Source organism: Lipotes vexillifer, unplaced genomic scaffold (assembly GCF_000442215.2).
Source record: "Lipotes vexillifer unplaced genomic scaffold, Lipotes_vexillifer_v1.1 scaffold444, whole genome shotgun sequence".
NCBI classification, from domain to species: Eukaryota; Metazoa; Chordata; class Mammalia; order Artiodactyla; family Lipotidae; genus Lipotes; species Lipotes vexillifer.
Window position 1 is genome coordinate 3,255,166 of NW_006793488.1, and position 27,147 is coordinate 3,282,312.

A 27,147-nucleotide genomic window follows, 5' to 3' on the forward strand; every position below is an offset into this window, starting at 1 on the left:
TTGAAGATCTTGCCCTTAATAGTAATTACTCCTGGAAGCTACTCTATCAGATGGTGAGACTCCATGAAATAAGTACATCTTCACTAGGGAAATGGATCCATCTAACTGGTGCTTTCTGAAATGGAGCAGGTACACAGTGGCCACTAATAGTTCCCTTCCAACCCTGTGGCTAAGATTCTGAGCTGCCACAGGAAGTGCAAGCTCATCAGGTAAATCCAGTGGAGTCTTGGGTCGGACTTGCTAGTGTGACAGAAAGGAGGCTTAGGTTGGGCAGTATATGAATGAAAGGTCTACAGACAACTCTGCATGATTATAGATCTACAACTTCCTTGTTGTGGGTTTGGTCCTTTTCTAGATCCATGAGAATCAGCTACCGCTATCTCTGGTCTGTAATATGTTTCAGATCCAATGCATTTCAGATGCCCACTCTACTGCCATTCTGATGCTCTTCATCAAAAGAAAGGAAATGGAAAATTTTTAAAAAGTGCAACCTAAATCCAACAATTTTAACATATCTTAATGGGTTTGGCAGAGGAGAAAGGTAAAACTCTGGACTAAATAGTTTAAAAAGTTTTGCATTTGTTTAAAGGCTCTCACAATAAGAGAAGATGAAAATTAACCTTTACTATGTGATTCTATCAATACTTTCCAAGTTTTAGTCTTTTGTTATTCTAAATTCACTCTGATGCTGCTCTTGTTTACTAAATTGGCCAACAGCTAGAGTTCCTTGAGATTTAGAAATAGCCACATCTCAACTCTGATTCCCACTTCCTGCATCCAGGGTGGAATTGGCAAATTTGCTGTTGCTCTTGGTGTGTGGAGCCTGAGGATCTCTCTGTGGGAGGCCAGGGAGGGTGTGAAGCTACAGGACTGGGACCTGAACTCAGCTTAAATGGCAAGGGAAGGAGCCTATTAGTGGATCACAAAGCTCTTTCCTTCCTTCTTGGCAGGAGTTGTTGCTTGGAGCCAGCAGGTGTTTAATGCTGTTAAATTTATGAGTAGTGAAAGCTGTTGGATTTTTTAACATCTGGGTAACATAAATTATCAGAATGTTTTTTTTGCCCCGTCATTGTTGGAAAGTGATTTTAAAATCTATGGAAAGACATTAAGTAACCTTTACTGGAATATGTTTACTTCTGAGCATTTACCTCTGTGTCTGCAGGCTGTCCCTAGATGAGCTGACAGACCCTGGCTGAGCAGGAAGTGAGAGGGTCAGGAAAAGCTAAGCTGGGACAGTTTTCTCTTGAGATCCCTAGTAAGATGCAGAGTGCTTTTTTTGTTGTTGTTTTTGTTTCTTAAATTTTTATTGGAATACAGTTGATATACAATGCTGTGTTAGTTTCAGGTGCACAGCAAAGTGAATTAGTTATACATATACATATAGTGATGAAAGGGAAAAAGCTACAATCAAGAATACTCTACCCAGCAAGGCTCTCATTCAGATTTGACGGAGAAATCAAAAGCTTTACAGAGTGCTTTTCATTTATGTATAGTTTTCGTTTTGTATTTTACTTGCTCAGAATTACCAATGAGCTAAGTTCAGACCCAATGGAATCAATGTGTCAATTACTTTCATTTTAAACTAAGTGTGTGCTATTGAGAGTCACTCCTTTATCCCCCTTTTCTTTATTCCTTCATCACAGTAAATAATACGTTTCTGACTTGTCAAGAGAATTTAAAAAGTAAAATAAAATAGGGGAAAAGGAATCGCCTTTTCTTTACAGTAACAGGTTATCCATATAACATTATCCATCTATGTTGCTGTTACCCACCAGGTCCTCTGAATGCAAATGGGCATTTCTTAAATGTTTACCCACTGTTGATTTTAAGTGGGACTATCCATAAGAAGTTCACACTAGTATTCCCATGTTGTGAAGGGGACCTTTTGTGCTTGAAGTGTTTTGAGAGATTATTTTCCTACCCATATTTTACTTTCTAAAAGAAATTGTAGTAGTATGTAATGGCTTAAAATACTGCTGTTTTTCATGTTTCACATTTTGATTTCATACTTATGACTGGATCGAATGGATTTTTTAAAAAACCAACAGAAAATATGGTAGCATATTTTCACATGATATACTGGAAAAAATAATGGATTTGGGAGAAGAGCTATTGGTACAAACCCAGTCTCCAGTGATTTCTTACTCTGTGACTGTGGGTAAATTACATCAAAATCCAGAATCACAGCTTTTCTTCTGTAGAGTAGGATTTGCAATGGACATTGTAGATGACAGCCCAGAATGTACTGCATTCTGGCCCTATGGGTGAATAGTAATACAGTTTGGGGACTTGACGTAAGGTGAGGGGAGAATCTGATTGCCAAAAGAGTTAGCCTATCTCTTTCAGGGCGATAATTTTTCTGTAATGGGTATGTGACCTAATTCTTGTCAATGAGATACAATAAAACATTTTCTGTAAGTTTCTAAGAGAGTTCCAGTTCTTAAGAGAAAGTTACCAGAAGCCAAGCTCTTTTCTCATTTGTATATAAATCTGGAAGCATGTTGCCCCAGGTGCTACCCTAGCCATCTTGTGACCTTTGAAGGAAGACAACCAGAAGACAAAGCTGAAATTAATAAAGATCAGACCTGAGTGTGTCATAGAGAAAAGGAGATGGCGCCTTGATCAGGTCTCCCCTGAACTCCACTCCCACTTATAGCTCCATGAGCCAAATAAAATTAAGTATTGTTTACATGATAGTTTTAGGTGGGTTTGTATTACTTGTAGCCAAAACCACCACAACTGATACAGGAACAATTCCATCTACCAATCAGGATTATTTAGAGGGCTAAATAAAGAATCCATGTGGAATAACCTCGTGGATTTTAAATGCAACATTAAAAATGGTTTCCCTCTTTCACTTGTAGCTTCACCATCTCTTCCCAAAAGACACTGGAATCAAGAAGTTGTGATATTTAAGGAAATAAATTGATTGACAGACTAAGTTTCACTTTTATGTAGATAAGAGTATTAAAACATGTTATTGAGTTGTAAAATAGATTAATGTTTTAAGACTATTAGTTATACTGTTATATGATATATAATATATTATTATATGCTAATAGTAACATACCATATACTATCATGTATATATCATAATATACACAGCCTTAGGACTACTGATCTATTGTATATATGCATATTTATATTATATATATGTGTGTATGTGTGTGGGTGTGTATATATGTCTTAAGGCATTACAGAGTACTGTCAAAAAATCCAATAAAATAGATACACCTGGGCTATTGTATATTATACTTTGTGGTTTCCAAGAAAGAATGCAATTTTTCCAAAAGTGTGTTTAAGTAATATTTTACCTTACTTTGAAACTTCAGTTCTTCCAGATTTTCCGTATCAACTACTTGGGAAAATACGCTCTTTAAAAAATGTGTGTTTTTAGCACAACAGTTGCTCAAATATGTAGAGATGTTTGCTCTGAACTGTACTCACTTATGTGAATATTTTAGGATGTTTTCATAAGAGGAAAACAAAACCCAAGGCTTTCAGATAGGATCTATAATAATGCTTCACAACTGAAGACAGTTTTCTTGGGGTGTTTTGCTCCTTCTAAAAAAGAAGAACAATAATGTGCCAGAGACCCCAAAGGGAAATATATTGTTAATGGAAAAAATTGCCTTCATTCACTCTTTCTATTTAAGGGAGCTCTTGCTGCCAGGTTATAATGAAAACATAAAGGTCTAATACAAAACTGATCAGGGGGGAGGGAGGAAGGGGAAAGGAGCCCAGAAAATGCAGCCTCTAATCCAGATGTTAGCATTAGTGGGGGAGCTTTTGTGAAAGACAGCCAGCAATTTTTAACCTTTTCATCATCTCTGAGGTCCTCACTGCATGATCAAATGTAAACCAAAACCTTATTTTTCAAATTTCAGGATTTTTTTACATAATTTATTTAAATTGTATTTTCTGATAAGAAAATCTCAAGTACAAACAAGTTATTTATGAAGTTGATCTGATAGATCTAAAATTCTGGAAAAAGATAGAAACAAGTAACACCTAAAAACTATTTTGTTCAAATAGGAAAATCTCCTAAAACTCTGTCTTTTTATTATATCTTACTGAAATAAATGTTTTCTTGACTTGATAAAATTAAGCTAGGGATAAATCTTTAGAGTGTTTGAAAAAGGCTCATGTACAACTTAGGAAATGATGGTTTCCTGATCCATTTGTGATGGGGAAGGGAGGGGCTTTTAAAAGGAAGGAAAAATTAACCTCAGAGAGAAATCCAGACAGACTTAATAACAAAATAAAATAATGCTTAGTGACAAATGCTAAGAGAACACACATCTCAAAAGAAGAAGTGAATAATCTTTTGAACCATCTGTCTTCGTCTTTTTCATAACCTTTGGGAATGCATTTTGGGGAAAGCAGTCATAAAACTACAGAGGATTGTAAATTCTTCTTATAATAACTGCCTTGCATAGTCTGTAATTCCATGTCTTTCTGGAAGGTTACAAAGCATTATGTGCATGTTTGCCCTTCCACACATGCCCAGTAAGGAGACAGTACCATCAGAAATATTGTTTATCCTCTGCTATTGATGGCTGCCATGCTTTCCTCAAACTTGGCGGTGTTTATATTGGCATTTTACCACATGATTTGTGACACGGCTTTGTTAATCCTAAGCTCTTGATTGAAATTCCACATAAAGTAATATTAAAAAATAGTCCTAAGTTTGTGATTTTCACAAATATATTAATGTGAAATGACCAAATCAAAAGCTTTTTGGATTATGATATGGTTATGCATTATATGTTGGTTTTAGAAATTTTGTCTCTGTTAGGATTCCCCATGAAATAGACTCTGAGCCGAGGCTTAGAGTGCAAGTCGTTGACTTGGGAACTGCAGGAAATCTCAGTAGGTAGGTGTCGATGAGGAGGGATGCAGAAAAGAGAACGCACTCAGTAAAGGACGTGGTGGGAGACTGGAGGTTATTTGGAGAGGAAACTCTGGAAATCGGTGTAAAACACACGCCTGAGAGTCACCTTACCCGAGAGCCGTGGGGTCGTACACCGACTGCTGCCAGTTCTTAGCTGAGGCTGCATTCGGAGGGTGCTGACTCCAGCCGGGCCAGCCTGCCGCGCATGCGCAGAGACGCACCAAGAAGAATGCAGCGACAGAGGTGATTAAGGTCATCTAGAGATTATCAAACTAACATTAAAAATTTTAAAGTATATGGCAAAATCCAAATAAATGAGCAATGTACAGAAAATTAACAAGAACTACTAATCTAAAAGCAGGATCACCAGTAATAATAATGAGTTCACATTTATTGCCTATATAATATATAGATAAAGGGATAGGGGATTTTTGTTTTCTTTACATTTTTCTGTATTTCTATATCTTAAAAACTACACTGCGTATTCTTTTGGCATAAAAGTCACTTTAAATATTATGAAAATATCATACTAATTTTTATACACTATTTATTCGATTATTAGATTAGCTTCTTATAGAAAATATCTATAATATTGGTTCAGTTTAGACCATGAGAATATTGGAAATATTCTCATGTTCCTGCTTTACAAAAAACTAAACGAAATAGCAAGCCACAGACGTACAAGTTCACCAAAGAATTGAATGGATAGAAGCTTCTTAAGGAATGAATCTATGTGAGACAGAATTTCTTTCTATTTGAATCATTTATATATTTTATATATTTTGATTTTAAAATTCTATAACAATCACGTCTATCATACATGTGTTTTTTATTTGGATTTTGGATTTCTTTTGCACTGAAAATAAAGAAAATATTTAACCTATAGTTAGAAAATATACACAATCCGACTACAGAGAAAGAAGATTTCAATCTGCCATCATCATATTTCAGTGGTCTATGATATATTACATTTCAAAAGAAAGGTAATAAGAGAAATACTTAAGCTGTCTAGATTGAACTGTGAGAATACAGAATCTGTAATACCATTCAGTAACATAATGTTTCATCATGTGTGGTAATCACAAGGAATTTGAACAATGCATTGATGTTTAAGTTATATTCAGAAAATTCTTTTTTATTATCAATCTGTTACCAATTTATAGAAAAATATAAAAACTTATGAAGATAAGACTTTTGCCCACCTTATTTTCCTAAAACTAAAATGTAAATCTTGTACAGTTCAAGAATTAATATCACTTTCTATTACTACCACAATCTATAAGTTTTTACTAGCTTCAACAAAATACCAGATAAACTCTAAAACTAACATGTGTTTCACATAATTTATTTATTATCTAAATCACTACTACTAAAGCAAAGATAAATAAAATGTGTTCATTTCATTTTACATTTACAAAATAAATGATTAAGAATATCTCAAAAGCAAAGGCAACAAAAGCAAAAATCAAAATGGTATGATATTGGCATAAAAACAGACACATAGATGATCAATGGAACAAAAGAGAGAGCCAAGAAATAAACCCAGAAATATATAGTCAATTATTGTATGACAAATGAACCAAGAATATATAAGGGGGAAAGGAAAGTCTCTTCAATTAATGACGTTGGGAAAACTGGACAGTCATATGCAAAAGAATGAAACTGGACCACCATCTTACACCACACACAAAAATCAACTCAAAATGGGCTAAAGACTTGAACATAAGACCTGAAAACATAAAACTCCTAGTGGAAAAGCAGTAAGCTCCTTGGACTTCAGTCTTGGCGATAATTTCTTTGGATTTGATACCAAAAGTGATAGCAACAAAAGCAAATATATATAAGTGGGACTACATCAAACTAAAAGGATTCTGCACAGCAAAGGGAACGTCAACAAAATGAAAAGTCAATCTACTGAATGTGAGAAAACAGTTGCAAATCATATATCTGATAAGGGGTTAATATCCAAAACATATAAAGCACACATAAAACTCAATAGCAAAAAACCAAACAATCTGATTGAAAAATGGGCAGAAGATCTGAATAGACAGTTTTCCAAGAAAGATGTATAAATGGCTAATGGGTACATGAAAAGTTGCTCAACATCACTTATCATCAGAGAAATGCAAATCAAATCCACAATGAGATATCACCTCACACCTGTCATATTATAAAAAAGACAAGAGTGTTTGGCCAGGATGTGGAGAATTGGTGGGAATTCAAATCAGTGCAGCTTCCACTATGGAAAACAGTATGGAGTTTCCTCAAAAAATTAAAAATAGAGCTACTATATGATCTAGCAATTTCACTTCTGTACATTTATCTGAAGAAAATGAAAATACTAACTTGAAAAGACATATGCACCCTATGTTCACTGCAGTATTGTTTAGAATAGCCAAGATATGGAAATATGGAAACAACCTAAGCCTCCATAGATGGATGAATGGATAAAGCAAATGTGAGCTATATATTGTATATATAATTATATATATAACATATACTTATATATATATATATATATATATATATATGTATAAAATGGGATATTATTCAGCCATAAAAAGAAGGAAATCTTGCCACTTGAAACAACATGGATGGACCCTGAGGGCATTATGCAAAGTGAAGTAAGTCAGACAGAGAAAGACAAATACCATATGATCTCACACATATGAGGAATCTGGGGGAAAAAAATGAACTCATAGACACAGAGAACAAATTGGTGGTTGCCAGAGGTGGCGGTGGAGGCTTAGGGAAGTGGGTGAAGGGGGTCAAAAGATACAAGATTCCAGTTATAAAGTAAATAAGTCAGGTGAATGTAAGGTATAGCATGGTGGCTACAATTAATGATACTGTATCACATGTTTGAAAGCTGTTAAGAGAGTAGATCTTAAAAGTTCTCATCACAAGAAAAAAATTTTGTAACTGTATGGTGATGGATGTTAACTGGACTTATTGTAGTGATTGGAGATGTTATATAATATACACAAATATCATATCATTATGTTGCACATCTGAAGTTAATATGTTATGTCATTTATACTTCAATAAAAAAGGAAAGATTTAAAGAGGAAAAAAAAACTTCTAAAAACATCTAGGCAAGAAAAGGAACATTTCTTAAGCAGTGGTTCTTGCCCCTGGTTATACACTAAAATCATTGGGTGACCCTTTAAAAAATATTAGGGTTTGGGCTCCATCCTCATTGAGCCTGATTTAATTATTTTAGGATGGAGTCTAGGCATTCCATTTAAAAAAATCTCCCCCAGTGATTTGAATGTGCAGCCAGGGTTGAGAGCCACTCTACCCAAAGAAAGAAAAACCGTAAACTTCCATAGACCTCTCCTCCAGAGAGCGGAACAGCAGCAGAGGAAGACTGGCTGCCAAAGGATGAGGGTTGGGGGAGGAAAAGAATGATGTACTTATTCAAGAGGTCATTTGTAGGAAAGCCCAGTATTCTCCTAAAAGCCAGTGCTCAGAAAGTGTTGCAATACAGTTTAGGGATACAATCCATCCAACCTAGGGATAGATTATGTTAAAGAATTCAAGAATAAGGGTGTCAACATAAAAAGAGATGATAGGAAGCAATAGAAATGAGTTAAACCTAAAATAAAGTCTTGAGAACTGCCATTAACGTGGTTACAAAACAAACAAAAAATTCAAAAATAAGTCTCCAAAGAAAAATTAATACGGTGAAATAATAATAATTTAGATCTAAATCCCAGATTACATCAATCAAAATTGTGAAGTGGGAAGAGACAGCAGGACAGTAAAAGTCTGCAAGATTTCTTGTTTTCCACAGATAATTAATAATTAATAGATAATTACATTCTTGACCTTGATAGAGATAAAAATACTTCAAGATGCTTTTAATAACAAAAGGATAATCACTAATAGAAAAAAATGTAATTATAACTTCCAAGCCACTAGAGAAATACAAGCTGAGCACATAAAACTGATGAAAATATAGCAGAAAAAAAAAAAAAAGAATTACCTGTTGTTTTCCACAACATATTGTACTAAATGCATTTTTTTTCTGGGACTACTAGGATTTCTGTCAATAATTTGGAAAGAAATAAAAATCATACTAACAGGATGCTGGTTATTAATAGCATGAAATAAGAGTTTAATCATTATACTGGCTCCTTCAAAATATTTTAGATAAGGTGACACACTGTTAACGCCCATTTAAAAATAGCTGATTAAAGAGTTAAATACTAATTTGTATACCTATAAATTTGTTTGTATAGTTTTTGAGATTCTATTGTCCATAATCAAAAGATGACAGTTAAGTCAACTATCCTTGGGGAAGCTGAATTCTATAATGTGACGTATAAAGTTATAACATATTTAAAAGTACTGATTTAAATTTTAATTTAAAGGGTAAAATCTAGAACTGATGAAGACCTGGAAAATGGATTCTGTATACATATATATGGAGAGAGACAATGTAAAATTCAATTTCTGGTACTTCTGAAATAAATTTTAAAATAAAGCCTACGTTTCGATTACCTTTTGACTAAAACTACTAGTTGCTCCACTGATATCTGTTCTCTGATTTTCCCGGCTAAGAGGATCCTCAATTTTTTTCTGAGTAAATAGTCACCCAGTAGAAGGATGATATTTCGCAAGGTGTGCTCTTGTCGTTACATTTTAGCCAATGACATGTAAGGAGATACACTGTGTGCAACTTTAGAAAGTATCTTTAAAGGTAGGAAGACACATCCTTTGAACTCTCCTCATTCTTCCTAAGGGCTTGGTTAAAAAGATGTGACGCCCGGAGCCCAAGTAAACATCTTGGACTGTGAAGTGGAAGCCTCATGCTCAGGATGGCAGAGACATAGGATAAACAGGCTTGCATTTTTGCAGGTCTTAGGGCCATCATATTAGTCCTAGCCTGTCGACTGGCAGAAATTTTTTCTATGAGAGAGAAACAAACTTCTTTCTTGTTTAAGATACAGGTTTTGTTTGATTTTCATTTGATGTAACCAAACCTAACCTTAAGTGACACACAGCTCCAGTGTTGTTCTGTCATTTCTTATCAGAAATTTTAAAGAAAAACTACTTTGACAGAAGAGCAGCCGCAATAGAAGATTTCACAAGGTCAAAATTTGGAGAAGTTACAAAATCATCTTTCACGAAGTAGATGCTATTTTTTATGGCATGGGAACAGCATTCTTGTCTAAAAAAGCTCCTGGTCAGAGATCATTTCTACGATTCATTTATGTAAATACCATGCATCTTATACTCTGCTTTAATTTTCACTCTACCCATCCATTATACTAGGATTTTTCTCTTTTTTGCAACATTTCTTGGCCACATGATACCAATAGTGAGACGAAAATTTTCCACAGTTTGATAGCCATCATCAGAAGCTTTCGGACTTGCAAACATTTCTTCAAACACATTTTGCAAATTGTCATCTTTTGAAATCCAATATACAAAGGCTACTTTTGAATATGAAATAATTATACAGTCATACGTGTATCTATCCTTTTGCCAATAAAGTTTAAAAGTATGACCATTCTCGCCACGAAATACGTTCTCCTCATTGATCTTTAGTCCTTGCTCTCCTAAATAAGAATTTGCCCACAAACGCTGTTTTTTATCTTTCTTGATGAGAAGCTCCTCGTGCAATAGAAATATTCTCTCAGAAGAATTGAATAATCCAGTTGCCACTGCAGTCCTCTACCGTCTTATTGTCTTATTGTCAAAATCAAAAACTACCAAATTTCTGACATCACAGTTATATCTGCTAGATAATAAATCTTACTTCAGTTTGAGTTGGAATTAAATGAAAATGCCAGGATCATCTTCCGCTTTAAACACCAGCTGGTTGTTACTGTCCTTTACAGACAAGGCTCAAAGCCTTCTAGTTTGGAAAGATGCAGAAGGGTCTTCTTACAGTCAGCACCATGACAGTGGGAAAGTTGATCAAGAACAGGCTTGCCCTCTGCTCTCTGCCCCAGCCCATCTGGCAATATTTAGGTAATGGCTGTAGCAACCTTTTTTTTCTTTTTCTTTTGGCTCTGCACTCTGGTGTGCCTTTCTTATTAGCACTCTGATCCCCGCTTGTGGGATTTTCCATGGAGCATACAGGTAGAGGAAGGTCATCCCTCGCATCTGCTTGTCTCTGTCTATAGCCTTCCTTCTGCCACGCCTGCTGCTCCTCAAAGTGCTGGATGTAGGTCACTCTCCATGGGTGATGTCACACAACCCCAGTCAACGACTGGTCCAGACCACAGAGGAGCCAGAACACGATGGCCCAGCCCTCCCCATCATTTCCTCGTTCTCATCTCCTCTAGCAGTGAGGAGCCTTCAGAATTCCTTCAGAATCACTCTATTTTCTAAAGAGTCACCCATGCAATTTGAAACTGTTGAGGATTCTTAACAAACATCTGATCCAGAGGCCTTTAAACTGGGCTCTGAGGAACCATAGACGTTGTTACAGGGCCAGCGGAGGGAGAGGGAAAAGTTGAGCTCCTGGCCTCTGACGCCACTCCCTCCCTAGAGTTCATTTCTAACTCTCATATTCTCATAAGCTTCTAGCAGAACAAAATACTCCCTGGCCAACGAAACAGGTTGCAAACCACTAACTTGGTTCATATCACTGTCACAAAGGGAATTTAATGAAGTGGCATTTTTTCCAAGTTCACGTAACTCGATTGTGGCAGAAGTAAGGCTAGAGCTATCTGGTTGAGTAATACTTTTACTCTACCGTTTTTTTTTTTTTTTTTTTTTTTCGGTACGCGGGCCTCTCACTGTTGTGGCCTCTCCCATTGCGGAGCACAGGCTCCGGACGCGCAGGCCCAGCGGCCACCGCTCACGGGCCCGGCCGCTCCGCGGCATGTGGGATCTTCCCAGACCGGGGCACGAACCCGCGTCCCCTGCATCGGCAGGCTGACTCTCAACCACTGTGCCACCAGGGAAGCCCTACTCTACCACTTGGACCCTTCTAAACAACGTATATATGCTTTAACTTAGCACCCACTGTGATTTAACCCAAAGCAAGAGAAAAAAACCTGATGAGAATTTCAGGCAGACTATGATGTTTTTGGTGAGAGAAGGATTTTGAGAGTACTGGGGTCTCTTGAGTCATACCCATTATTTATGAATAGTTCTGCTTTGATCACGTTAAGATGGTAATAAGCATGCTGATTTTTTTCTCTACTTGTAAAACAATGAAGATAAGTATGGATATTGAATACAAAACTAATACATTCTTCATACTTATCTGTACAACTCATTTTACCAAATTTTGTATTTGATTGGATCAAATAATTCAGATATAGGCAGCGTGATCTTTAAATCAATACTTCAAATATATGTGTATATGTTTTAAAAGCAAATTACAATTTCTAAGTTAATTTATCCCATTGGGATCCTGATGCTTGAGTTTTCCAGTCATGTGACAGTATTCATCCATGCTTTATAACTCTGTCCCAGAGAAATCTTGGGTAAGCATTACTGGTCAGATATTGAATTAGCTGACAAGAGAACACAATTCTACTGGATTTATAATATTTAAGAAGACATGTGTGAAGGGAGGGAGGGGTATTAGCACAATTGGTTTCAAGTTGAATTTTCAAAAAATTGGTAAAATTTTCATACAAGTAACCTAAATTATTAGTATGAAATTTAAATCAAATAAACTAAGTATTGTTCTCTGGTATAGTTGTATCACAGTTTATTTAAACATTCACTCATCTGGGTAGTTTCCAATTTGGGGGTGTCACAAATAAAGCTGCTATAAACATCCATGTACAAGTTTCTGTATGAAAATAAGTTTTTTATTTCTCTGGGATAAATGCCCAGGAGTGCCATTGCTAGCTGTATGCTAAGACTTTTTGTAGTTTTGAAAAAACTGCCAAACTACTTTTCAGAGTAACTGTACCATTCTACCAGTGACTGTACCATACCATTCCACCAGTTATGTATACTCATAATGTATGCTTATACTCATGAGTACTCATGATGTATACTTATACTCATAATGTGTAATGTATATTCAGTGATGTATACTTGTCATGTATACTTGTGTACACTCACCAGTTATGTGTACTCATAGATAGAAATCTCCTTTCTCTGCATACTCACCAGCATTTGATGTTATCACAGTTTTTGATTTGAAACATTCCAGCAGGTGTATACTGTTAAATATATTACAATTTGTCTTTTTATTTTCTTAGCAGGGTGTTTTGCAGAGTAAAAGTTTGTAAATTTGACAAAGTCCAATTTATCACTTTGTTTCCTTTTATGTGTTGTGATTCCTTTAGCTCTTCTTTAAGGGTTGATCTACTGGTGTTAATTCCATTACTTTTCTTTCTACTGGGAATGTCTTCAGTTTGCCTGCATTTCGGAAGGACAGTTTCACTGGATATGGAGTTCTGGGTTCACAGTTCTTTTCTTTCAGCACTTGAAAGATGATTTGATGCTTCTTTCTGGCTTCTGTAGTTTCAGATGAGAAATTCACTGTTGTGTGAACTAATGTTTCCTTATAAGTTAATGTGCCATTTCTCTCTGGCTGTTTCTTATTTTTTTCTTTCTTTTTAGTTTTCAGTTTAAGTAGTTTAAGTAGTTAATTATGTTGAGTCTTGGTATGACTTTTAAAAATTTATCTTATTTGGGGTACATTCAACTTGAGTCTCTAGGATTATGTTTTTCACTAAATATGGGAAGTTTCAGCTACTGTATCTTTCTTTTTAAAATTTATTTATTTACTTTAACATCATTATTGAAGTATAATTCCTTTACAGTGGTGTGTTAGTTTCTGCTTTATAGCAAAGTGGATCAGTTATACATATACATATGTTCCAATATCTCTTCCCTCTTGCGTCTCCCTCCCTCCCACCCTCCCTATCCCACTCCTCTAGGTGGTCACAAAGCACCGAGCTGACCTCCCTGTGCTATGCAGCTGCTTCCCACTAGTATACATGTCCATGCCTCTCTCTTGCTTGGTCACAGCTTACCCTTCCCCCTCCCCATATCCTCAAGTCCATTCTCTAGTAGGTCTGTGTCTTTATTCCTGTCTTATCCCTAGGTTCTTCATGACATTTTTTCCCCTTAAATTCCATATATATGTGTTAGCATACGGTATTTGTCTTTCTCTTTCTGACTTACTTCACTCTGTATGACAGACTCTAGGTCTATCCACCTCATTACAAATAGCTCAATTTCATTTCTTTTCATGGCTGAGTAATATTCCATGGTATCTATGTGCCACGTCTTCTTTATCTATTCATCTGATGATGGACACTTAGGTTGTTTTCATGTCCTGGCTATTGTAAATAGAGCTGCAATGAACATTTTGGTACATGACTCTTTTTGAATTATGATTTTCTCAGGGTATATGCCCAGCAATAGGATTGCTGGGTCGTATGGTAGCTCTATTTTTAGTTTTTTAAGGAACCTCCATACTGTTCTGAAAAATGGCTGTATCTATTTACATTCCAACCAACAGTGCAAGGAACTTCCCTTTTCTCCATACCCTCTCCAGCATTTATTATTTGTAGATTTTTTGCTGATGGCCACTCTGACTGGTGTGAGATGATATCTCATTGTAGTTTTGATTTGCATTCTCTAACGAATAATGATGTTGAGCATTCTTTTATGTGTTTGCCGGCAATCTGTATATCTTTTTTGGAGAAATGTCTTTTTAGGTCTTCTGCCCATTTTTGGATTGGGTTGTTTTTTTTTGATATTGAGCTGCATGAGCTGCTTGTAAATTTTGGAGATAAATCCTTTGTCAGTTGCTTCATTTGCAAATATTTTCTCCTATTCTGAGGGTTGTCTTTTTGTCTTGTTTATGGTTTCCTTTGCTGTGCAAAAGATTTTAAGTTTCATTAGGTCTCATTTGTTTATTTTTGTTTTTATTTCCATTTCTCTAGGAGGTGGGTCAAAAAGGATCTTTCTGTGATTTATGTCACAGAGTGTTCTGCCTATGTCTTCCTCTAAGAGTTTTATAGTGTCTGGCCTTACATTTAGGTCATTAATCCATTTTGAGTTTATTTTTGTGTATGGTATTAGGGAGTGTTCTAATATCATACTTTTACATGTACCTGTCCAGTTTTCCCAGCACCACGTATTGAAGAGGCTGTCTTTTGTCCACTGTATATTCTTGCCTCCTTTATCAAAGATAAGGTGACCATATGTTCATGGGTTTATCTCTGGGCTTTCTATCCTGTTCCATTGATCTATCTTTCTGTTTTTGTGCCAGTACCATACTGTCTTGATTACTGTAGCTTTGTAGTATAGTCTGAAGTCAGGGAACCTGATTCCTCCAGCTCCGTTTTTCTTTATCAAGATTGCTTTGGCTATTTGGGGTCTTTTGTGTTTCCATACAAATTGTGAAATTTTTTGTTCTAGTTCTGTGAAAAATGCCAGTGGTAGTTTGATAGGGATTGCATTGAATCTGTAGATTGCTTTGGATGGTAGGTGTCTTATAATTTTCTGCATACAGGTCTTTTGTCTCCTTAGGTAGGTTTATTCCTAGATATTTTATTCTTTTTGTTGCAATGGTAAATGGGAGTGTTTTCTTGATTTCACTTTCAGATTTTTCATCATTAGTATATAGGAATGCCAGAGATTTCTGTGCATTAATTTTGTATCCTGCTACTTTACCAAATTCATTGATTAGCTCTAGTAGTTTTCTGGTAGCATCTTTAGGATTCTCTATGTATAGTATCATGTCATCTGCAAACAGTGACAGCTTTACTTCTTCTTTTCCGATTTGGATTCCTTTTATTTCCTTTTCTTCTCTGATTGCTGTGGCTAAAACTTCCAAAACTATGTTGAATAAGAGTGGTGAGAGTGGGCAACCTTGTCTTGTTCCTGACCTTAGTGGAAATGCTTTCAGTTTTTCGCCATTGAGGATGATGTTGGCTGTGGGCTTGTCATATACACCTTTTTTTATGTTGAGGAAAGTTCCCTCTATGCCTACTTTCTGGAGGGTTTTTGTCACAAATGGGTGTTGAATTTTGTCGAAAGCTTTTTTTGCATCTATTGAGATGATTATACAGTTTTTCTCCTTCAATTTGTTAATATGGCATATCACATTGATTGATTTGTGTATATTGAAGAATCCTTGCATTCCTGGGATAAACCCCACTTGATCATGGTGTATGATCCTTTTAATGTGCTGCTGGATTCTGTTTGCTAGTATTTTGCTGAGGATTTTTTCATCTATGTTCACCAGGGATCTTGGCCTGTAGTTTTCTTTCTTTGTGACATCCTTGTCTGGTTTTGGTATCAGGGTGATGGTGGCCTTGTAGAATGAGTTTGGGAGTGTTCCTCCCTCTGCTATATTTTGGAAGAGTTTGAGAAGGATAGGGGTTAGCTCTTCTCTAAATGTTTGATAGAATTCTCCTGTGAAGCCATCTGGTCCTGGGCTTTTGTTTGTTGGAAGATTTTTAATCACAGTTTCAATTTCAGTGCTTGTGATTGGTCTGTTCATATTTTATATTTCTTCTTGGTTCAGTCTAGGAAGGTTGTGCATTTCTAGGAATTTGTCCATTTCTTCCAGGTTGTCCATTTTATTGGCATAGAGTTGCTTGTAGTAATCTCTCATGATCCTTTGTATTTCTGCAGTGTCAGTTGTTACTTCTCCTTTTTCATTTCTAATTGTATTGAGTCGTTTCCCTTTTTTTCCTTGATGAGTCTGGCTAATGGTTTATCAACTTTGTTTATCTTCTCAAATAACCAGCTTTTAGTTTTATTGATCTTTGCTACCATTTCCTTCATTTCTTTTTCATTTATTTCTGATCTGATCTTTATGATTTCTTTCCTCTGTTAACTGGGGTGTTTTGGTCCTTCTTTCTCTAATTGCTTTAGGTGTCAAGTTAAGTTGTTTATTTGAGATTTTTCTTGTTTCTTGAGGTAGGATTGTATTGCTATAAACTTCCCTCTTAGAACTGCTTTTGCTGCATCCCATAGGTTTTGGGTCATTGTGTTTTCCTTTTCATTTGTTTCTAGGTATTTTTTGATTTCATCTTTGATTTATTCAGTGATTTCTTGGTTATTTAGTAGTGTGTTGTTTAGCCTGCATGTGTTTGTATTTTTTACAGTTTTTTTCCTTTTATTGATAACTAGTCTCATAGCATTGTGGTCAGAAGGGAAACTTGTTATGATTTCAGTTCTTAAATTTACCAAGGCTTGCTTTGTGACCCACGATATGATCTGTCCTGGAGAATGTTCCATGAGCACTTGAGAAGAAAGTGTATTCTGTTGTTTTTGGATGGAATGTCCTATAAATATCAATTAAGCCCATCTTGGGTAATGTATCATTTAAAGCCTGTGTTTCCTTACTTCTTTTCATTTTGGTTGATCTATCCATTGGTGAAAGTGGGGTGTTAAAGTCCCCTACTGTTATTGTGCTACTGTCGATTTCCCCTTTTATGGCTGTTAGCATTTGCCTTAGGTATTGAGGTGTTCCTATGTTGGGTGCATAAATATTTACAGTTGTTATATCTTCTTCTTGGATCAATCTCTTGATCATTATGTAGTGTCCTTCTCTGTCTCTTTTAATAGTCTTTATTTAAAGTCTATTTTGTCTGATATGAGAATTGCTACTCCAGCTTTCTTTTGGTTTCCATTTGCACGGAATATCTTTTTCCATCCACTCACTTTCAGTCTGTATGTGTCCCTAGGTCTGAAGTGGGTCTCTTGTAGACAGCATATATAGGGGTCTTGTTTTTGTATCTATTCAGCCAGTTTATGTCTTTTGGTTGGAGCATTTAATGCATTTACCTTTAAGGTAATTAGCGATATGTATGCTCCTATTACCATTTTCTTAACTGTTTTGGGTTTGTTATTGTAGGTCTTTCCCTTCTCTTGGGTTTTCCTGCCTAGAGAAGTTCCTTTAGCATTTGTTATAAAGCTGGCTTGGTGGTGCTGAATTCTCTTAGCTTTTGCTTGTCTATAAAGGTTTTATTTTCTCCATCAAATCTGAATGAGATCCTTGCTGGATAGAGTAATCTTGGATGTAGGTTTTTCTCCTTAGTCACTTTAAATATGTCCTGCCACTCCCTTCTGGCTTGCAGAGTTTCTGCTGAAAGATCAGCTGTTAACCTTATGGGGATTCCCTTGTGTGTTCTTTGTTGTTTTTCCCTTGCTGCTTTTAATATGTTTTCTTTGTATTTAATTTTTGATAGTTTGATTAATATGTGTCTTGGTGTGTTTCTCCTTGGATTTATCCTGTATGGGACTCTCTGTGCTTCCTGGACTTGATTAACTATTTCCTTTCTCATATTAGGGAAGTTTCCAACTATAATCTCCTCAAATATTTTCTCAGTCCCTTTCTTGTTCTCTTCTTCTTCTGGGACCCCTATAATTTGAATGTTGGTGCATTTAATGTTGTCCCAGAGGTCTCTGAGACTGTCCTCAATTCTTTTCATTCTTTTTTCTTTATTCTGCTCTGCAGTTGTTATTCCGCTATTTTATCTTCCAGGTCACTTATCCGTTCTTCTGCCTCAGTTATTCTGCTATTGATCCCTTCTAGAGAATTTCTAATTTCATTTATTGTGTTGTTCATCACTGTTTGTTTGCTTTTTAGTTCTTCTAGGTCCTTGTTAAACGTTTCTTGTATTTTCTCCATTCTATTCCAAGATTTTGCAACATGTTTACTATCATTATTCTGAATTCTTTTTCAGGTAGACTGCCTATTTCCTCTTCATTTGTTAGGTTTGGTCAGTTTTTGCCTTGCTCCTTCATCTGCTGTGTGTTTTTCTGTCTTCTCATTTTGCTTAACTTACTGTGTTTGGGGTCTCCTTTTTGCAGGCTGCACGTTTGTAGTTCCTGGTTTTTTTGTTGTCTGTCCCCAGTGGCTAAGGTTGGTTCAGTGGGTTGTGGTTGTGTAGGCTTCCTGGTGGAGGGGACTAGTGCCTGTGTTCTGGTGTATCAGGCTGGATCTTGTCTTTCGGGTGGGCAGGTCTAGGTCTGGTGGTGTGTTTGGGGTGTCTGTGGCCTTATGATTTTCGGCAGCCCATCTGTTAATGGATGGGGTTGTGTTCCTGTCTTGCTAGCTGTTTGGCATATGGTGTCCAGCACTGTAGCTTGCTGGTTGTTGAGTGAGGCTGGATCTTGGTGTTGAGATGGAGATCTCTGGGAGATTTTTGCCATTTGATATCACGTGGAGCTGGGAGGTCTCTTGTGGACCAGTGTCCTGAAGTTGGCTCTCCTGCCTCAGAGGCACAGCCCTGACGCCTGGCTGGAGCACCAAGAGCCTTTCATCCACACGGCTCACAATAAAAGGGAGAAAAAATAGAAAGAAAGCAAGAGAGAAGATAAAAAAAAAAAAAAAAGGACAGACAGAACACTAGGACAAATGGTAAAAGCAAAGCTATACAGACAAAATCACACACAGAAGCATACACATACACACTCACAAAAAGGGAAAAAGGGGAAAAAAGATATATATCGTTGCTCCCAAAGCCCACCTCCTCAATATGGGATGATTCGTTGTCTGTTCAGGTATTCCACAGTTGCAGGGTACATCAAGTTGATTGTGGAGACTTAATCCGCTGCTCCTGAGGCTGCTGGGAGAGATTTCCCTTTCTCTTCTTTCTTCTCACAGCTCCCGGGGTTCAGCTTTGGATTTGGCCCCGCCTCTGCGTGTAGGTCGCTGGAGGGCGTCATCTCTACTCTAGTACTCTACCACTGAGCCTACCCAGAAAGTTATTATTGCAATTATTCTATTTTCCAGTTATATAATTTCTATTTGGTTCATTTTTATAACTTCCATTTCTTTACTAATGTTTTCTTTTTTTCATTTTTTCAAGAGAATTTGTAATTGTTTGTTGAAGTCTCTAGACTAGAGCTGCTTTAAAATACTATCAGGTAATTCCAACAACTGATTCATCTCAGTGCTGGCTGGTTGTCTTGTCTTTTCTCACTGAAGTGTTTTTTAAACAATTCTTGGTATAATGAGTGACTTTTCTGCATGTATCCTCAATGTTTTGCATATAATATTAGGAGACTCTTCATTCTTTTTACATCTTCTTTTTCAGTCATCAGTAACTGAGCAGGTTTCACATGTAAGTCCTGGATTATTTTTATGAGCTGTAGTTCTGATGACAACTTAGTTTTTAGAGACTTTGCAATGCTATTCTGGTCAGTTTTATTGTTATGCTTTTCTGGGGTTCTTGATTGATCCTTGCAAGTACCACCTGCCCTTCACAGTGCCACTGTGTGGGAGGTTCAGGAAACAGTGGACCTTAGTCACTACTGCTGTGGCGGATGATGTCACCACTGCCCTGGGTGGGGCAGGAGCTCTGGGGGCGCTGACAGTGGCAGATCAGGCTTGCTACTGCCCAAGGTGTGGGGCTGACCTCACCGATCCTTCTCCTGAGACTCCACTGGGAAGAGAGAGGATGGATTCCTGCATAGGCCCTTCTGGTACTGGTGTTGGGCAGGGGTGGACCTCCCTGTTAGGTCTTTGCTGGACTGCTCATTTGCCAGTCCTTTGGCCAGAAATAGTAGGCTTTACTTTTTTTTTTTTTTTTTATGCCTCTTGGCAGTTCTAGGTTGCAGGCCTCTCCTCAATCCAGTCTTGCATGTATGGGAGGCCAAAAGAAAATCCAGGAACTCAATTTGACATCTTTCCTCCAGTCTTGAGATTCCTAGCCAGTCCAGCTTCTTTGTTCTGTCTTTTACAGTCATTTTAAGTTCACCTGCTCAATTATTTCCAGTGTATAAGGATGTATTTACAGGGGAGGCACAGGGAAAAATGAGCCAGGAACATCTTGTCCCACCATACATTTTCCAAATATTTTATCTATAATTTTTTCTTTTTTTTTTTCTTTCAGTTAGAGGGTTGGGCAAAACACCTAGACTACTTTCTTACTGAAATTGGATCTCTACATAGTACAAACTGTTAACATGCTATGTAGAGATGTTTATTATTGGAGTACTAGTTATTCGTGATCTTTTTGTCTTTCTCCTAATTCATTCTCTACTGCTGCCCTCAGTTCATTTACTCCTATTTTCTTAATACCCACCCAAAGAACACACTCATTCTGCCTTTGAGCTTTGCTCATAGTTCCATGCCAATCACAGCTGCCCCTTGCACCCACTCTCCATGCCCTTCCTTTCCGGAAGTTCATTTCCTGGTTGACTGCTAAATCTAAAAGTGTTTTCATTATCTCAGGGGCTTCTATTTTAACACAAGTTAGGATACATTCATCCAAAATGATAACTATGGTATTTCAGTGACCTGAAAAACAACTGGGAACATTTCAAAAGATAAACCAAGGGGTATAGATGATCTTATTTGCAAAACAGAAATAGAGACACAGACATAGAGAACAAACGTATGGACAGCAAGGAGGGTGGTGGGATGAATTGGGAGATTGGGATTGGCATATATACACTATTGATACTATGTTTAAAATAGGTAACTAATGAAAATCTACTGTATAGCTCAGGGAGTACTACTCAGTGCTCTGTGGTGACCTACATGGGAAGGAAATCCAAAAAAAGAGGGGATATCTGTACACGTAGAGCTGATTCATTCTGCTGTACAGTGGAAACTAACACAACATTGTAAAGCAACTATACTCCAATAAAAATTAAAAAAAAGAAGGTAAACCAAGGGACAAATGAAGTCACAGGTAAAAAGCACCACATAAATGTTAATTGTTATTAAGGCGATATGAGTGGATTCAACTTCACCTTTGCTTTTCTTTAATTCAATATTTGAGTGATCAGAGCCAGAGGGACCATTACAGGCTATTATGCCAAATATTAAAGGTAATCTTTCAAAACTCTCTGCCTTTGTCAGCTTTCCCTTATTGTATCAGAGGGGTTCCTGGATTAAATAATAGCAAATGATTTCAGATAAAATGTTTCTGCAACAGTTAATCATAAGAACTGCTTCTGTACTACGTGATGCATTGGTCACATCTGGAAAAAGAAAATTCTTGACTAATAGGTTGTTATGAAACTTTTATCTGCTTACTATTGACTACAAATGTTACTAATATCCCAAACCGTTTTGTTGTAATTTTAAGAAACTCAATTTCTAATAATGGTGTCTTGTCACAATCATGTATCAACCACTCTAACGTCTACATCAAGCTGTATTATATTGTATTATATTAAGTTCTCTCTACCACAACATCTGTTGACTGCATGGATGGATCTTAGTCAGTAAACTTAGCTTTATTTTAGCATAGATTTGATGCTTGAAATACTCAAGGAAAAGAATACTCTGAATTACCAATATTCCTTTGAGTTTTTACTGATGTCCAAGTTCTGTTTTCCCCAATATGTGTCAGAAGACTACTTTATTCTGATCTTCAGTTTCCCAGCCAACAGTAACTTGTGAATTTAAAACAATTGCTTAGACAAATGGAAGGCATAGGAGAGGACTGTAACAGCTTCTTAGAATAAGTGGGGCATTAATAATTTAAATTCTTTGAGCCCTAAGCTGAGAGACATATGCGTTCTCTAATGTGAAGAACACTGGACATGGCACCATTGCAAGTTTGTTTATTCTTTAATCAATAAGCAGTTGTTTTTGAATGACGTCATTCTACATCAGGTGATGTGAACAACTATACATATTTTGGTGAATAAAATACACAGGGTCCTTACTCTCAGGGAGTTTAAAATGTATGGAAGCAGTAACAAAGGAGTGAATAAATAAATGGGTAACTGTACATTGTAGTGAGTATAAATGACGAAAACCAGCAAAGAGGAGTGATAGACAATATCTGACCGACAGTGAGGAGTGGAGAAAGGGAGGCTGAATTTAAATGGGAACTTTCCAGGACACCACTGGTCAGCAGAGTGGTGATGATGAGAACGAACCAGGCGCGTTGGCCAGAAGGAATCCTTGCCATCGCGAAGTCCTCTGGTTTACTCACAACCGTAGTCCTAGAGATAAGTATCTAGTGACATCTTTGCCCATGAACTTGGATGAGTTTGACTTTTCATTTATTTTATAGCTGGGAGTGTGGACCTCTTATAACCCCCTTCGCCTGTTTCACTCGCCCCTGCCCCTCACTCTCCTCTCCCTCTGGAAACCACCAGCTTGTTCTCTGTGAGTCTGTTTCTGTTTTGTTTGTTTGCTTTATTTTGTCTTTTAGATCCCACATACAAGTGACGTCATACAGTATTTCTCTCTCTCTGTCTGACTTATTTCACTGAGCATAATACCCTCTAGTCCATCCACGTTGTCACAAATGATAAGATGCCATTCTTTTTATGGCCGAGTAATATTCCATTGTATATACATACCATCTTCTTGATCCATTCATCTATTGATGGACATTTAGGGTGCTTTCATATCTTAGTTATTGTAAATAGTGCTGCAATGAACATAGGGATACATATATCTTTTGAACTGGTGTTTTCATTTTCTTTGGATAAACACCCAGAAGCAGAATTACTGGTTCATATGGGAGTTCTATTTTTAGTTCTCTAAGGAACCATTATACTGTTTTCCATAGTAGCTGCACCAATTTGCATTGCCACCAACAGTGCATGAGGCTTCCCTTTTCTATACATCCTCACCAATACTTGTTCTTTCTTGTCTGGGTGAGTTTTTATGCAAACTTAATCTCCATTATTTATTCACATTATGGGATGGTAGTTAAGATGGTAAAAGAATCCCTGTTTCCCAAGACCCATCTCTACTCAGGCTACTCATAGTTTGTTGAATGAGTTAGTGATTAACATGTATTGCATAAAACTATTATCTTAAATTATCCCATAAAACAATCCTCTTTTCTATGTCTCAAGAAACATATAATTACATAAAATGCAGGATGGAATCCTCGACCACCTGGTAGGCTCAGGAATGAAAGCCTCTCTGAAGCTCCCCAATTCGAGTAAAACTGAAAAGAAGCAACTTCAGGTCTTCCCCTGAGCTGGGAAAGTGCCGGCACCACCCCATATCAGTATTTTAAAGGGCATCTCTGCTTAGTTACTTCTTCCCATTTTTCCCTTCCCTAACTGGTGAGTAGTGGGAAAGATGAGAGAAAACTGGAAACACTACAGAGAAAATTCTTCTGTCTTGTCTGTTAGTTTTTAAGGATCTAAGAAGAGTTGTTTATTTTCAGTCTGTTCAGTTTTTTACTTGTTGTGAGGATGGGAGTGACAACCTCCAAACTCTTTACATGTTAGAGTGAAACTGGAATTTTCAACGAACTTTCGAGAAAGTGTATCAGGAACTATCAATCTGTATAACGTGTCTACCCGGGCGTGAACTTGAGAGATATTAAGCAGGGTTATCTTGCTTTGAATGCCAATTTCTCTTTTCTGAAATATGGAATGCTTAATAGAAATTCTAGGAGTCTTATGTGTAGTACATAAACTAAACAAAAGTAACTCAGTATATGAATAGTCAGTACTTTTCATGAGCTCTATTCTGTCAAAAATGCTGCCTATGCTTCTTCACACCTCTACTGTTGCAGTTAGTAGCTGTCTTCTGAAAGGAATGGATCCCACCAAAGAGGTCTCAGAATTCAAAGAACCAAAAGGAAAGTTGACTTATACTGCCCTTCAGCAGTGACACTGACTGCGTTTTCTGCTACCACTTCCCTAAATATAAACTCCAGATTGAAAATACAATTGATCCCTCAGCACCCTTTAATTTACTTTTCTTTGTTTTATATTCCCTGGCTTTTGTCAGCCTCACTCTGATTCTTTTGCAAGTTTGACCTGAGGTATTCATTGTCATTCTGTTTCTGATGCTTGGGAATTATTCTTCACACCTGGTGGTGGTACTTGTCTGGATTGTTGGCCTGTCACCAATGACCATGATCCAAATCTGATGATGACCAAAATCTGCTGAACCTTTCTAACAAGACTATAAAGTCAAAAGTCTGCAATTACCTTTACAATTTATCCTTTCATAATATGACTACTGAATTCACAAATGACCAAAAGACTTACATTATGGATGACAGAATACAAATGCAAAATTGTAACAGGAAAGAAGAACCATAAAGATAAGATGAAATGTAATTGACATATATATGACTTTCCATGTTTTGTTTATTTTGGATTTTTAAATCTGATTAGTATAGGGTTGGGCAGAAATGGTGTAATATTAAAAATGATTAATTCATTAGTAAATTCAACTTAATCCAGCACATAACTACTGAAAAGACTATTTGGATAATAATAATAATAATGGAAGTACAGTGTATTGCCCAAAGAAGAACACAGCCTCTGTGTATAAAGTGAACATTGATAAAGTAGAATATCCCCAGAGGAATGTACATCACATATTGATGTACCTGAAAAGCATATTACTTGATGAACAGAAACACAAACAAAAATATGTTTTAACATGGAGAAAAGGAATATTTTGAGGAATGGCAGCAGCAATCTTCATACCCTTTGAAAGACCCTCATATGGAAGATAATATATGCCTATTACCTTTTGCTTGAGGGTACAACTTGGAAACACTTATGGAAATCATAAGGAAGAATTCAGGACAATCGAAACTGGAATGGATGATCACACAGGAACTGAACTCCCACCCCTGATGATTCTCAAGATGAGAAAAGCTATCTGTTTCACAATGGCTGCACAATCATACTAGATAACATCTAACTTGTTGTTACCAAATAAGGCGCTATGATTTCAATGACGCAACAAGACTGAAGCCTTCACTGGTATTTGCCATCAAGGATTGTTTAAGGAGAAGCTGAAATTCTGTGACCTTAAGCTTTAAGGGAAAACAAAAGAAGTGCAATATCTATCCAGTACCTAGGTGTCAAGCACCTGAAAACTTGCTTCAAATGTGAGATTTTATTTTTTTCTCACATAACCTTCTACATTATGTGTCATTCTGGTCCCTTGTTTTAGATCTAAACAAACTGAAGCTTAGCAAGGCTGTGTTACTCGTCCAAAGTCTTATACTTGGCAAGTGGAAATGCTGAGTCATCTGATTTCAAAGCCTATGCATTTATGAATCATAATCATGGTTATTCCCCTTCCTTTCGAGTTATATTTTTTAATGATGAGGAGGAAAGGAAAACCCTTGTCCCCTGCAGCTCTGATGTGACCTTATGAAATGGGCTTTTCACAGATACAACAAAATACCACAGGACACTTGTAGGGAAGTCTTCGCTGGTATTTGCCATCAGAAAGGATACTGGCTGGACTCTTTCAGAAAGATAAATTCAGAAGGATACGTGGCTGGACCCTTTCACTTCGGTACTGATATTCCTAGAGGTAAAGTTTGGTTTGGAACTTCTAGGGAGCCAGTAACATTACTGTTCCTATTTTAAGTTATTACATTTATTAGCCTAAATTTTAGCTTTGCTTGTTGGGATCTGTTAAATGGACTGTAGCGTTAAACTCCTAATGCCTGATTGTTTTCAATTTGTAAAGAGAGACATCATTTTGGTTATTTCACAATGGATACATTTGCTACACCCTACGTCAATCGTTATGCCTACTTTAATGATTACGCCTTTAATTAGTAGCACATTATGCCTGTACTGGGTACCTGGTGACAGAATTGCAGATGGAAGACATGAGGGGCACGGAATAGTTGGGCTGAAAACTCAAGTTCTGTCTGCTAACTATCCTCCTCAAACTTTAGGAGTCATTTCCGCTATGTCCCTCCAGTTTAATTTGTACTCATGTTTCTGTTTTCAACATTAACTAAATATGAAAGTATACTGAGGTACCAATACTTACTGATTAAGAACACAGAATCTGCAGCCAGACTGCCCGGGTTCAAATCCTGGCTTTAGATTTTTAATCCCTCCAAGTTTTGGTCATCTCATTTGTGAAAGAGGGAAAATAATACCTCTCTCAAAGAGTAAATAAATTAGCACATAACAGGAAGGTCTTTGCACGTGGTAATAATCCAATAAATACCATACTATCATCTCTATTTTATTGTAATTATGCAAAGTGAGATATGATTACATATGCCGGACCTTGTGCTTTCCGATAGGTTTTCTTTTCTTTGTTTCTTTTCTTCTCACTTCCTTTCCTCTAATACGTCATTCTTTCCTTCCTTCTTATTTTTTTCATTCACAAATATGGGGTTTTGAGTGAATCCACTATTGAGGCAAGCCCTCACAACTTCTAACTTAGCAGCCTAGCTGTGAACTCTGCTTCTCTTGGGTTTTGTGAGGTATCATAGTATTTTGGGGGAAATATGGAATGTTTATCTATTTACCATATGCCGACGCATGAGGCTCACCTCAGCAGAATTGATATAAGCTATTCCCAATTGTTATGCTATAGCAACATCAATCTGTTAAAAAGGCAACTATATTGGGATCAGAGGAGT